The sequence below is a fragment of the Pseudorca crassidens genome, chromosome 17 (genome assembly GCF_039906515.1).
Source record: "Pseudorca crassidens isolate mPseCra1 chromosome 17, mPseCra1.hap1, whole genome shotgun sequence".
In the NCBI taxonomy this organism is placed as follows: Eukaryota; Metazoa; Chordata; class Mammalia; order Artiodactyla; family Delphinidae; genus Pseudorca; species Pseudorca crassidens.
Window position 1 is genome coordinate 35476762 of NC_090312.1, and position 12448 is coordinate 35489209.

Genomic DNA, 12448 nt, shown 5'->3' on the forward strand with positions numbered 1-12448 from the left:
GTGCTCTGTAATTGACGGTAAAATAAGGAATAAAGCCCCAATCAATTCCTTCATGAAGACTTCTCTGATTTTTACCAAATAGCCTCTCTTTCCCCTGAACCCCAGGGAGAGCTTCTAGTGTAACATACTAGGTTTTTATCTTAATTCTTTTATAGATATTTGGTACTTGAACTCCAAACTCCCATGGAGATTTAAGGAATTGTTGAAGAGTAGTGCTTGGGCGTGGAAGCTGTATTTTTCTTGGTGACTGACTGTCCTTTGTTTTCTGTCTTCATGGTCTACAGGCTGAATGGCATGAATCTGTGGTGCTGGTTTTCAAAAGCAAGTAAATAGACATAATGTCTCAAAATGCATACAGCCAGCATGACCCTTTGGTGTCCTGTTTTGTAGCCTGATTTGTAGCCTTTGTCTATTTCTGTTGTGTAAATACTTCCACTGCCTTGCCATATTCCTATCATCAGTCATTTCTCACGACTCCAGCACACAGCTGTGACCTCAACATTGGTGCTCATCATCTTCGGCTGCCTTGTCAGAAGGATCCTCTCAGTGAACTGCACTTCATTCTGGTTGCCCCTTGACAAGAGACCCAGAGAACATTTTGAAGACTGGGAGATGAACTGCAAAGATGATGTAATGATCACTGGCTGATGCCTGAGTAAGCAGTCAGGAGAGAGCCTCCATTTCACCTGCTCTCATGGTCTTGGCATCTGTGCAGCCAACAATAGACAGCAAACATGGTCTCCTGTACCCTGAGCTGGATTCTCCTCTTCACTCATTCTTGAAGAGCTGCAGGCAGGGCAAGGTAGCAGCCTGGACATGCAGGGAGGGAAGCTATTTTCTTCTTTCTTTGGTATACTTGCCTTGAACGAAACCAAGTATGTTTTGAGGTATAACTGAATGCAGCAAACCTCTGCCTTCTGTCAAGGTTACTAGGTACTTCTTAGGTTTTCCTCCACCCTAAACAAAAATTGCAGGTCCGGGCAGTGACATCCTGGCTGATAGGATTAGTCATGGTGTTTGATGAACACATTTCTCCCCTCTGATCATGGCACTGTGCGTATGGTTTTCCTTTGGCAGTTTGGGTCATGTTCTAGGAGAAAATCAGTACACAGTGAATCTTTGTAGTTTGCAGATGAATTAAAGATGCTCTGAGAAATGCCAAGGGGATAGGGAGAAAGTACAAGGAGGGTCTCTGGGCCATGAATGAGGGTCGGAAGGTGGGTGCTGCCTCTAATAGTGGATGAGAATGAGGTAAGGAATTTAGGGCCCAATATTCCAAGCTACACATGCAAAAATATTGGCTTACATTCTTCTAAGTTAAATCTCAGGAAAAGGGTTCTGGAGTCAAAGGCTTGTGCTCTTAAATGAGAAAGACCCGGGCCTGTGTATTAGTTCCCTACTGCTGCTGTAACAAATTACCAGAGACTTGGTGGCTTGAAACAACATAAACTGACTTCCCTGATGGTCCACTGGTTAAGACTCCATGCTCCCAATGCCAGGGGCATTGGTTCAATCCCTGGTTGGGGAACTAAGATCCCACATGATGCACGGTGTGGCCTAAAAATAAATAAATTAAAAAAACCACGAATTTATTATTTTACAGTTCTGGAGTTCAGAAGTCTGGAATGGGACTCACTGGGCTGAAATCAAGGTGTTGGCAGGGCTGTTTTCCTTTCCCTTGTGGTTGTATTGGCCCACCTGGATAATCTAGGATAATCTCCCTATTTAAGGCCTATGGATTAGTAATCTTAATTCCATCTGTATCTTTACTTCCCCTTTGCCCTGTAGGGTTATATATTTATAGGTCCTGAGGATTAGGTCATTTTTTTTTTTTTTTTTTTTTTTGCCGTACACGGGCCTCTCACCGTTGTGGCCCCACCCATCGCGGAGCACAGGCTCCGGACGCGCAGGCTCAGCGGCCATGGCTCACGGGCCCAGCCGCTCCGCGGCATGTGGGATCCTCCCGGACCGGGGCACGAACCCGCGTCCCCTGCATCAGCAGGCGGACCCCCAACCACTGTGCCACCAGGGAAGCCCCAGGACGGGGTCATCTTCGAGGGGCCATTATTATGCTTACTGACCTTATTCTGGATTCCAACCCTGTATCTTCAGAGCTATGTAACCTTGGGCAAGTCACCAACCTTTTAAAAAGCCTCATTAGATAGTGGGGTAATAGTGGGGTAATAGCCCTTCCTCATGGGCTTTTGGTGAAGATTAGATGTGCTAACATGTGCCATGTGCTTAAAAGGGTGCTTGGCCCATGCCAAATACTCAGTGAATGTTAGCTAGTTTTATTTCAGACCTTACTTATGCTTGCTCCCCTTGGCTCGGGATTAGAGAACCCTCTTTGAACTCCCACAGAAGCCTGTCCTTCCTGGACCATAGCACATCCCACATTGCAATGTCACCATCTGTTTATGTGTCTCTTTCCTCTATTAAACAGAGTTCCCTGACAGTAGGGGGACTAGCTTATATATCTTAGTAACTCCTTCATGTCTGGCACAGAAGAAGCTTCCCAGTAAAAGACTGAGTTGAAGCGTGTTACCATTAAGAGTGAAAAATGAGTTTTTTCCTAATCATATAAAAACCACAGAAGTTCACACTAAAGTTTTCTCAACTGCGTCAGTTTCTCCCATAACATTTGCTTCAAACTTTTGGGACATCCTACTGTTTGTTTTCTATGGACACTTTTAGACTAAACAAAAATAGTATTACTAAATGTATCAATTGATGAAAATTTTTTATTTTAGAAAGTCATTATTAATGAGAGCATTTAGAAAATAACTGATCATTCAGCTACCACTGTCAAAAAATTACTAGCCTACTTTTTCACAAAGGTACTTTGGAGATGAAGTGTAGTACTGAAGTAATACTGTGTTGGCAGCAGTGAATAAGCCATTTTAATGTAAAAACTTTTATACCCTCCCTCCCCCCAATGATACTGTGATTTTGCTGGGGTATATAAGCATATCCTTAGCTAGTGCGCATGAGCTATAATTAAATGAAGATGTATTATTAAACACACATGTAGGAGTTAAAAAACATGATCTAGATATAAGGTGTAAAGATGTGATCACCCTGATTGGAAATGAAGGAAGAGACACTTAAAAGAGATAAGATCCTTTTACGGAGCTTGTTGAAGAGGAAAAAAGAGTTCTGAGGGGAAATTAAAAAGCCTAATTAAGATGACAGGCTCAAATTATCTCAAGGGGAATCCACAAATTTTCAGGCTTTATAACAAGAGGAAGACTCCTCTGTGGGTAAAATCCAGAAAAGACTGGCTCTTAGGTGGCTATGAGGAATATAGCGTCAGTTAGATCTCAGTAGGCAGGTGTTCTCTCCTTCTTCAAGGATCTAGGAAATTAAGAGCAGGTAGAGCAAGCATATACCTCCATTAGAGCATTAACACTGCATTGTAACACAGACAGACGTGTGAGTCTTCCCCATAAGACTTAAGGTGGTGAGAGCACATACCGAGCTTTAATTTTTGTGTGCAGAGGGCCTAAAACTCCACCTGGCATATAGAAAACACTGAAAAAATATTCGTTGTTGAATAAAAGAGCTGGTCTCATAGAATTTAAGAGACAGAAGTGTGCAAAGAGACTAGTGGTCTCCAGATTGGTGGTCTCCAAATCTATCTGGACATCAGAATCACCAGTGGAGTGTATGTGTGGGTTCCTTTTAAGATACTGATTCTAGAATACATAGAGGATACACCACTTATTCCCTTCATGAGACACAACCTAAAGTACCCTCCTAATCAGACTGAATACTTTCCCCCTACAATCAGGAGTAAGGCAGGGATGTCTGCTCTTGCCCCTTCAGCATAGAACTGAAAGTTCTGGAAACTACAAAAAGATAAGAAAAAGAAATAAAAACCATAGAGATTAGAAAAGAAGAAATATAACTATTCACAAATGCATGATTGTCTTCATAGAAAACCCCAAGGATTCGACAAAGAAATTCTTAGAAATAGTGAGTGAGTTTATCAGATTCATAGGATAAAAGTCGATATACAAAAACCAATCATATTTCTACATGTTAAGCCTTAAACAATTGAAGATTGAAATTTACATGTTCAATAGCACACCGGAAAAGAAATACAGTTATAAGACTAACAAAAATGTGCAGGATGTTTATACTCAATAATGAAAGAAATCAAAGAAGACTTAAATAGAGATATTTATCATGTTCATGGATTATAAGACTGAACATGTTTAAGATGTTAATTCTCCCCAAATTGATCTATAGTTTTAATGCAATCACAATAAAAATATCAGTAGGGATTTTGTAGATAGTGACACAGTGATTCGAAAGTGTATGTGAAAAGGAAAAATAAATCAGAAAGCTAAGACAGTTTTGAAAAAGAAGGACAAAGTTGGAGGACTTGTATCACTTGATTTCAAGACTCATTAAAAACCCACAATAATCAAGACAGTGTGGTACTGGCAAAAGAACAGACACATGGATCATTGGAACAGAATTGTGAGTCAGAACTAAATCCACACAGATAGGGTTAATTGATTTTTGAGAAAGGTGCAAGGTGATTAAATGGAGAAAAACATAGTCTTTTCAATAGTGTAGGAACTATTGGATATCCATAAGCAAAAATATGAACCTTGACCCATACCTTATATGTTGTACAAAAATGAACTAAAAATGGATCATAGACATAAATATAAAACCTAAAACTATAAAACTTTTAGGAGAAAACCTTTGTGACTTGGGATTAGGCAGAGTTATTAGATATGATACCATAAGTATGATACATAAAGGGAAAAATTGATAAATTAGACTTCATCAAAATGAAAACTTTTGCTATGTGAAGGATCATGATAAGAGGATGAACAGATACTCTGCCCAGTGGAAGAAAAATATTTGGACCTAACTGACAAAGGATTTGTATCCACTATATATAAAGGATACTTAAAACTTATCAAAAAGCAAGCAAATGAACCAATTAAGAAATAGAAAATTTTTGAAAAGATACTACAATGGAATTAAATAGGTGGCAAATAAGCACATGAAAAGATGCTCAACGTCTTAATTATTAGCGAAATAGAAATTAAAGCTACTACACACCATTTAAAATGGTTTAAAACAAAACAAAGAAACAAACACCTAGCTGTATCATGTCCTGGAATGAATACAGAACAACTGAACCCTCGTATATTGCTACTGGGAACGCAATGTCAAAGGCAGTTTGGTAGTTTCTTTTATAGGTAAACATACGCTCACTGTGGGAACCAGCAAACCCAGTCCTACGTATTTACCCAAGTGAAATGATAACTTCTATTCACACAAAAACCTGTAGGCCAATATTTACAGTTGCTTTATTCATAACTTCCCTGAACTGGAAATAACCTAAACTTCCTTCAACTGTGAGTTGATAAATAACTTGTAGTACATTCACACAATAAGAAGGCATAAACCACTGATGGACTCAACAACACAGGTGAATCTCACATGCCTTATACTCAGTGAAGGAAGCCAATCTTGAAAGGGTACATACTGTATGATCCCACTGATACGACATTTCGAACAGACAAAACTGTGAGGCAAAAAACACATCAGTAGTTTCCAGGGGTTAGGGTTAGGGGGAGGGCTTGACTATAAGGGGCAGCAGCATATTTGGAGCAATGGCACCATTTTGAATTTTGATGGTGGTAATGGATTTATCAAAATTTGCCGAACTGTTCCTTTAAAAAGTGACTTTTACTGTACATATATTTAAAAAATAAATTTACAAAGAGCCTTCAATGGCTTTGTATTGTTCTTAGAGTAAATTCCAAACTAGAATAAATTTTGTGTTCTTTATCCTGACCTGCAAAGCAGTGCATGGCCTGGTCCTGCCACTCTCTGACCACATTGTCCCTCACTCTCCCCCTTGCCCGCTGTATTGAACTCATTTTATGCATCAACTCAATGGATGATGAGACACCAATTTCCTAGAGCAAATCCAGCAATGGTCTGTGCTATGACTGTGGTCATGGAGCCAGGTTGCTGCTACTTCTGTCACTACCTTGGGTTGAATCTCTCAAGTTGCTCTTGGGTACAGCCCAACAGTGCTGCACCTCCTGCCATATGCCTTTTGCCTTCCACCTTGGGACTTCCCTAGTCTGCCCAGACACCTATTTGGTGACCACTCACATGCAACCAGAAGTGCCGATCAGTTAACATTGAGCAATGAGAGAAAGGAGCCTGCAAATAAATGTTCTCTCTTTCTACCACACCAGAACTCTTTCCCCTGACCCCCGACAGATGTTTGAAGCTTCAGAAGCATTACACTGCTTCTCTGTAGACCAGAAATCAGCATCTTCCTTTTGAATCCTTCTTTAGCCTATCCACTGATACCTCCATGCCGCCTCCTACAAATCCATGGTGCTTCCTGCCGACTCTGGCAACCATCACCAGCTGTGTAACACAACTCTTTGTAGTTGCTTTCCCTCTCTTCCTGACTCACTCCTCTTTTCTCTCCATCCTTTCCTGAGATTTCACTTCCCTATAGTCTTGTCACCTAGCCATTTGCTTGGGCCTGACTTTCTAGGTAGTTCAGCCAAAGACACCCAATAAGCTTCAGTCACGTTAGGTTTCTTTGTGTTCCCAGAATAAGCTGTGTATTTCTCCCCTCAAATTAGATCTTTGGCACTCTGTTTCCTCTGCCTGGCTCTTTCCCTAGTTGTTCCAGCTTATCACTCTATGTGAATTCTTGACATAGCACTCATTTGCTATGGATCTTATGTGCTCTATCTATGTATCTATCATCTGTCATCTATTTTCTATCTCATTAAGCTAGAAGCCCCACCAGAACATGAATCTTGTCTGCCTTGTTTAGCGCTATATCCTGAGAACCTAGAACAGTTTAAAGCACATTGGAGGCCCTTAGGAAATATTTGTGGAGTAGATGAATGAATGCATGCCACTATTGACCTAGCTAGCCCCAAATTTACACACTCAGTTGCTTCCTTGACAAAAAATTGCAATTAAGTGCCCAAAGTTGACCAAATGCCATGGTGAGAGCGGTCCCAGCACATTAAAACTCTGGAAGTGGGAGACTCTGACCATGGGCTCAAGGCCAGTTGTTTCAGTGTTCCCAGTTTCCAATATCACACCGTTAAAGAGCATTGTAAAAAGTAGGGTCCAATGTTTAGGCATAAATCTTGTGCCCTTGAATTAGGCAAAGCCTTTTAGATATAACACCAAAAGTCCAAGCAACAAAAGAAAACATAGATAATTCATGCTTCTTCAAAATGGAAAACTTTTTTCTTTCAAAGGAAATGGAAAGATAACCCACAGAATGGGAGGAATTATTTACAAAGTATATATCTGACTCATATCCAGATTATATAAAGAACACTTATACCTGAATAATAAATCATAATAAATAATGAGTAAAAAAGACAAATAACTGACTTTAAAAAAATGGGTAAAGGATCTGAATAGACATTTCTGCAGAGAAGATAAGCACATGAGAAGATGACCAACATCATTAGCTGTTAGGAACATGCAAATCAGAACCACAATGAGATACCACTTCATGGCCACTAGGATGGTATAAACTTGAAAAATGGCAAATAACAAGTGTTGGCAAGGATGTGGAGAAACTGGAACATTCACACACTGCTGGTGAGAATGTAAAATGGTACAGCTGCTTTGGAAACCAGTGTAGCAGTTCCTCAAAATGTCAAACTTAGAGTTACTATGTGACTCAGCAATTCCACTCCTAAATAGACACCCAAGAGAAATAAAAACATACATCCACACAATAAAGGCATACACAAATGTTCATAGCCACATTATTTATAATAGCCCCAAAGTGGAAACAACCCAAATGTTCATCAACTGAAAAATGGATGAACATAATATGATATATCTATGCCATGGGACATTATTTGTTCATAAAAAGGAATGAAGTACTGATGACATGGATGAACCTTGACAACATTATGCTAAGTGAAAGAAAGCAGTCACAAAATACTTCATATTGTATGAAGACTTCATTTATATGAAATGTACATAATAGGCAAATCTATAGAGAAAGTAGATTAGTGGTTGCCAGAGGCTGGGGGTTGGGAGAATAAAGGGAATGAGTGCTAATAAACACAGCATTTCTTTTGGGGGTGATCAAAATCAGTTCTAAAATTGATTATGGTGATAGTTGTACAACTCTATGAATATACTAAAAACATCAAATTGGATACTTTAAATCGGTGAATTGTATGTATGAGTTATATTTTAACAAAGCTTTTTTTTTTTTTCTAAAAAGCAGAGATCATTAAAGCAAAATTAAAAAAATAAAGTGGGTTTTTAAATCATTCTCTCTCAGAGACACCTCCACCCAAAGCACTACCACCTTCTACTCACCAGGGTTCTTCCTGTAGTCTGTAGGCAATGACCAGGTCTAAACTGTGCAGGCCACAGGTGACAAAATGATGACCTAGGGACCCCTTGTGGCCTATAAACTCTTCTTTTTAAAAATATTTTTTTAATTAGTTACCAACATTTTAAAATTAAAAGAGTTCACATTAAATGTAGGTTTTTGGCTTCTCTATGGAGGAAAAACAAAACAAAATGAAAAAATCCCCAACTTGAGTGGCCACACTGGATCTGCATTTCCCATGTGGAAAAAAGAGACTGTGCTTTATGTCCTTGAAGTCCTTGCCAGTTTGGCCCTGTGCAACCAGGCTAAGTCACTTGTTATTTCTTTTTAATCCCTTAGGGACGTTTGAGGTTTGCAGCACCTGCTCAGACCTTTCCTTGCGTCAAAACTTTTTGGTTTGTCATCCCATTGCCTCAGGCTCAGTTTGATGATTGGCTAATCCCTGGATTTCCAACCCTGGCTGCACATCAGAATCTCCTGGGGCCCTTGTAAAGCGTCCCTAAGCAAGGCTGCACCCCAAGCAGTTAAATCAGAATCTATGGGTGTGGGGCGAGGCCTACCACTAAAAAACGAACAAAAAAATCTGACTCCCTAGGTGATTCCAAAGTGTACCCAGAGAGGCAAAAACACTGAGCTAATCTGCTAATCCAATCTGGAACAAATTTTAGTATCCCATAAATGGTTTAATGGCCTCTCAGATGTCTTCGGTTTTGTAAGCTTTGCCTGAAGGAGTAAATGATGTGGAAATGGAAGGCAGAACTAAGAACTAAGAGGATGGCTTTGGTCAGGGGAACATTTTCCGTGATTTTCAAATCAGAGTTGGCAGATGTATGAACCTAAATGTGACGGTCATTTCTACAACTACTAGTCATATTAAAAGATTTTGTAATCATTATAACAAGCATGGACAAGTCATGGTGCCTTTACAGCTTTACATGGTGCCTTTTTGTTATTTTTACCAGCAAGTTTTTTTAATCAATGAATTTGACTTGCTATTGAGATCTTCTGTGGGTTCTGGAAATGTTGCTGCAGTTGACAAGTATAGGAAGTTACAGTAGCTTTTTGAGAGGTCCTGAGTGGCCAACGCAGCAGGACAGGAACATGTGATGGCAGTCACTTGATAAATATTGGTTGAATAAATTGTCAAGACATTTGCCTCTTATCATCTCCAGTGGAGATGGAAGATTTGGTGACATTCTGCGGTGGGCTACAGGAGGTGGGGGAAACGAGGGGGGAAGAGATCCCTTAGATGTCCTTCTTCCCAGCTTTTTGCTAAGCTCTGGTAAAGAAAACACTGATGAGGCAAAGCAGCCCGTCCCTCCTTGCGGGCTCGTCCTTCCAAGACTCCCTTGAACTTCACTGCTGCGTAGCAGGGACCCCAGGGTCTCCCAATCGAAGCCTGGAAGAAGGTGCTCTACGTTGAATCTGACCTTCCCACGACCCTAAACAAATGGCACCGCTTAGAAAGCAGCAGTGTAGACTGCCTAGAAGCCTGGCGGTGGGCTAGGACTAGCGTGTATAACGGGGATAATAAGCCTAGCGGCTGCACCAGCACAACATCAGGGTGTCCACTGCACCTGCAAACCGCGCGCGCGCCTCAGCTTGGCCCTCTGCACCCCAGCCGTCCGCCCACCCAGGAGAGGCTGCCTGCGGGGCCGCAGTGGGGAGGTGGGTCGGCGGCCGCGAGGGGGGGAGGCGGCGAGCCAGGCTGGGGAGGGGGGCGCGGCGGGCGGCGGTGCTGTCCCGGGGGAGGCGGGCGGAGGGAAGGCGCCGCCGCCGCCGCCGCCTCAGGCGCGGCGGCACAGACGCTGGGAGCGGCCGAGGCGGTGAGTCGCAGCGCCTTCCGTCCGCTTCTCCGGAGCGAGAGCGTAGTCGGAGTTGCAGCCTGGCGGGTGTGCGGGGGTGGTGGCACCGGGAGCGGCTGCTAGGGGGACCGGCGCGCTCGGGGCGCGGCGGGCGCAGGGGTGGGCGCGAGGAGCGCGCGGTCCCGGAGACCTGGTCCCCGCAGCCCTTCCCGGCTGCAGCTCATCCTGTCAATTCCTCCGTCCTTCCTTCAGTGCCTCTGAGGGAAAATAAAACAAAACCAAAGACCCTGAAGATGGTGGCAGAAAAAGAGAGCAACTTTGCAGAGGGACGCGCAGAGGCGCACAGGGCAGGCAGGTTGGGGCCGCGCTGGGTCGGAAGGGGACGTGCTGGGTCGGAACGGGGCGTTGGTGCGCCTGGTGGCCCGGGACACCGGAAGCATCCCTCCCGGGGTCGGGGGAGGAGGTGGGGGTCGAGGGCACTCGCGGGTTCCCGGGCCTCAGAGTCGGCCCTCAGAGGCCGCAGGAGTAACTTGCGAGGGGTGGGCGCGTGGGGAGGGGGCTTTGGGAACCACCAACAGGCGCCAGTGGAACGCAGACGAGGAAGTGGTCTGCATTTTGGACTCAGGACTTGAAAGATTTGGGTCTCTTGCCCTCGGGAACTCGGGAAGGGGTGTGCTGGGGAGATGTGTTTGAGTGTTTTTCAGTGCATACCGATTTATTTTTAGCTCCCAGAGAAGCAGGATGTGCAAAGTGGGTTGGATCAGCCCGGGAGGGGCAGGAGGTCTCCTTGTCCGCAGGAAATAACACAAGTTTCTTGCTGCAGATGCTTGCTTTAACTCTCATGCCTGGAGAAAGAAGCCATTTGGCTCTCTGAAGGTCTCCCCGCCAGGGCCACTTTCTTCCTGCGGGTCTGAGGCTGCTGGCCAGGCGAACGTGCTTCTGTTAAGCGCTGGCCCCAAATAATGGTACACGTTCTGCTCTCTAGGGCAACTAGTGGGAAACACAGAGGTAGGGCTGCCAGGGTCTTGCTTGCTGAGAAGGATACCACACAGTCTTGCTCCAAGTTTTCCCAGTTCTGACTGATTTGAAAATAATAGACCTAAGCCTCTGGATTACCAAGAGCAGACTTTGCTGTCGGGGTTTCTCAGACCTGACTGGCAGTGCTTGTGAGGTTTTTCACTCCAAATGCGCCTGCAAGGACTGCAAAGGAGAAAGGGGTGGTGGGGTGATGGGGAGAGTGTGGGTGTATGGGGAATGCTGGTTGAGGGCTAAATATAGACTTGGGGATGGGGCTTCTTTCAGAAGTGGAGGCTCAAGAAGCTGAAATCCAAATGTTCAGGTACCCAAGCCAGGCCCCTGGAGATTGCCCTAGAGTCTCCCCCATTTCAACCACTCAGCGCCCATCTCGAATATCCACTCTCTGTGGGTGTGCTTAGGAGAGTGGGCTGTGAGGAGGGTGGACTCTGCAGCCAGACTGCTGGATGTGACTTCTGGTTGGGACACAAATAGCTCTCAGACCTTGGGCTCCTTAATCTCTCTGGGTTTCCTGATCTGTGGTTGACAATAGGTACCAAACTTATCTCAGGCTTGTTGTGAAGATAAAGTGAATTAATACACAAAAAGCACTTCACACAGTGCTTTGTCATTAGAAAGTGCTGCATAAATGTGAGCTCTTATTTTTGTTGTTGTTGATGTCTTCCCCCTTCTCTCATTTCCTGCTGTCACTGATTTAGTTCATAACCTCATCACTTCTTGCCTGAATTGCTCCAGTTGCCTTCACACTGGGCTCCTTGCTCCAAATCAGGACTCTCTTGCTCCAGTGGGTACTCCAAACTGCAACTAGAATGCTTGTTTTGAAAATAAAAATCTAAGTCAGTCATTCGGCTTAGTTCCCTCAGAGGCTTTCTGTGGCTTTCAGGATAGAGTTTGGAATCCAAGGCCTTCATGACCCTACCCTGGTCTCCTTGCCAGCTTCATCTCCCAACTCCCTCCGCCCCCAAACCCCATGTGTAGCCTTTACTCAGGCCACTGAGTCTCAGCACCTGCCATCCTCCCATCCTTCCTTGTCTGGTCAACCCCTATGCATTCTTCCCTGCTCTGCTGCAGTGACACTGCCTTCCAGCAGACCTCCTGGTACTCATCACCGCCACAGCTGACTGAGCTGCCCTTGCTTCATGCTGGAATGTTACCCTGCACCTACCCCTCCTATCACTCTGCATTATCATCTGCAATTGTCTTTCCTACCTGCAAGTGCCTTGAGAGG

The 12448-nt window shown here is 43.8% G+C and overlaps 1 protein-coding gene across 6 annotated transcripts in view; it reads left to right on the forward strand.

Moving 5' to 3' along the window:
- The first annotated feature begins 9745 nt into the window (after window positions 1–9745).
- The window catches only part of NCALD (neurocalcin delta), a 432221-nt gene continuing 429518 nt past the window's right edge, over window positions 9746–12448 (forward strand). For 2 of the 6 annotated variants that reach the window (XM_067711599.1, XM_067711603.1), the window contains exon 1: window positions 10129–10206. The gene's annotated coding sequence lies outside the window, so the exon portion shown is untranslated. Of the gene's footprint in view, window positions 10049–10128; window positions 10207–10324; window positions 10537–12448 lie in introns of those variants that run through there. The other 4 variants (XM_067711605.1, XM_067711601.1, XM_067711604.1 and 1 more) reach the window with 4 other exon arrangements.